Genomic DNA, 2,385 nt, shown 5'->3' on the forward strand with positions numbered 1-2,385 from the left:
GAGCCAGCTCTCAGAAGCTCTGACACTTTTATTTTTAAATTTTTTTTTCCTCCACACTACCCACTGTAGTGCTTATTTTTCTCCAGCACTCATGTCATGTGTGTGCAGGTGTTGGACACAGTGAAGAACACATTTGTAAATCTTTGTTTATATTCCATCACCAGGAAGAAAGGAAACACTCGAGTGGACACTCCTGTTTATCTTTTTTAGACATTTGAATCTCCTGTTTATTTATTTTTTTTGGATTCCACAAATTAATCTGTATTGCAGATACTCGAAATCATAAACCACTTATACCGTGAGTCCTCTCGTTGCTGACCGCCCCCGTAACGTGAACCCTTCACTGTTTTATAATCGATTGAAAATTACTTCCTAAATACTGACTCATTACTGCGCATGTAAAGCCTACTGCACCTGGTATTCCCAGGCAGTCTCCCATCCAAGTACTAACCAGGCCTGAGTCTGCTTAGCTTCCGAGATCATACGAGATTGGGCGTTTTCAGACTAGCAGGGCCATAGGCAATTTACTCCTGTTTATATCTGTCAGCCAGGGCTCCCTGATTGGGACTGTTAATCTGGTCCAACCAGGGAACTCATATTCTATGAGGTCCATCTGGCTGATATCATTACAATCACTGCAGTTCCTTCACAGCTGCTGGGTCAAAATCTATAATTGCCTCCCTAAGCGACTTGTAGGACTACTGCGGTTTAAGAAAACAACTCATCACCACCTCTTTAAGGGCAATTAAGGACACGCAATAAATGCTGGCCTAACTAGTGACACTCACATTGCAGGAATGAATGAAATAAAATGTATGGTATCTTTTCTACTACTGTTTCTGTACTGAACCAGTTTGTGTTACTATAAAATCTTAGAACTAGAAATACTGTTCAATCCATTCAGTCATTCACGCGAAATTTGAATTTGTTTTGAAAAATTGCTGGTTTTGTGGTGATTGTAGCACATCTTTCTTGAATATCTTATTCATGGCTCATTTGAATGGACACTATTTAGAAGCATATTTTCTGTTCAACCAGAAAGACCACAAATCAGTGCACATGTGGCTCTGTGGTTGTCTCTCACTTCTGAGTCACAATTTGTGGAACCAGTCTTCAGCCAATTTGATTCACTCCATATGATATGAAAAAAATGACAGCCTCACAGTGCCAGTGACCTGGGTTTGATTCCAGAGTTGGGAGACTGCCTGTATGGAGTTTGCACAGTCTCCCTATGTCTATGTGGGTTTCCTCTGGTTGCTCTGGTTTCCTCCCACAGTCCAAAGGTGTGCAGGTTGAATGGATTGGCCATGGGGAAACTGTCAATAATGGCCAAGTATGTGAAGGTTTGCTGGATTAGCCATGGGAAATGTAGAGTTACAGGGATGGGGTAGTGGGGGTAGATTTGGGTGGGATTCTCTTCAGAAGGTCGGTGTGGACTCAATGGGCCAAATGGTTCTACGGATATTAAATTAATGTCTTTCTTGAGAACATTTCCATGGACATTGGAGATCTGTCAATATTTGAGCTAATGTCCCATGTGGCTGATTGTCATGGTTGAGATATTGTATTCAAAGTCAGCATTTAAATAGAAATAAACCATAACTGTATCCAATTCTATCATTACAGTCAACACATGCAGTAGCGAGCTTGATTTTTTAAAAATTCCTTCATGGGAAATGGGGATCACTGGCTAGACCAGCATTTATTATTCATCTCTAATTGCCCGAGGGGAGTTAAGTTTCTATCACATTGGAATTACATGTAGGCCAGACCACGTAACGATGGCAGTTTCCTCCTTAGATAGTTTTCCTGGCAATTTTTGCCAATGGTTTCATAGTCATCATTAGACTTCTAATTCCAGATATTTATTGGAGTTACTGAATACCATCTGCCATGGTAGGATTTGAACCCAGATCCCCAAAACATTATCAGAGTCTCTGAACTAATAATCTAATGGTAATACCAGGAAGAGAAAGCGAGGGCTGCAGGTGCTGGAGATCAGAGATGTAAAACGTGGCATCAGGACAGCACAGCAGGTCAGACAGCATCCACGGAGCAGGAATGTTGACATTTCAGGCATAAGCCCTTCATCAGGAATGTGATGAAGGGTTATGATGATGTTCCTGATGAAGTCTTAATGCCCGAAATGTTGAATGTGATAATACCACTAGGCCATCACCTCTCCAGCTGCTGGACAGCAGTGAGGGGTGAGAACATCGGTCCTTTCATTCCCTAATGTCATGCTTACTGAATCCTAAAATATCTTTCAGAGATTAATGTTAAGATTTATAAACACCACATATTTCATTTTTTTTTGCCAGCCTTTCACTTAAACATTCTTTTTATGTTCATATGAAGAGAATTGTCCTTAGCAGGGAAGAAGGG

General features: G+C 41.0%; 1 pseudogene; it reads right to left on the reverse strand.

Annotated features, from left to right (window-relative positions):
* Window positions 1-402: 402 nt before the first annotated feature.
* LOC132816984 (5S ribosomal RNA) lies at window positions 403-521 on the reverse strand (annotated as a pseudogene).
* Between the last annotated feature and the right edge of the window lie 1,864 nt (window positions 522-2,385).

This window comes from Hemiscyllium ocellatum, chromosome 6, assembly GCF_020745735.1.
Source record: "Hemiscyllium ocellatum isolate sHemOce1 chromosome 6, sHemOce1.pat.X.cur, whole genome shotgun sequence".
Lineage (NCBI taxonomy): Eukaryota > Metazoa > Chordata > Chondrichthyes > Orectolobiformes > Hemiscylliidae > Hemiscyllium > Hemiscyllium ocellatum.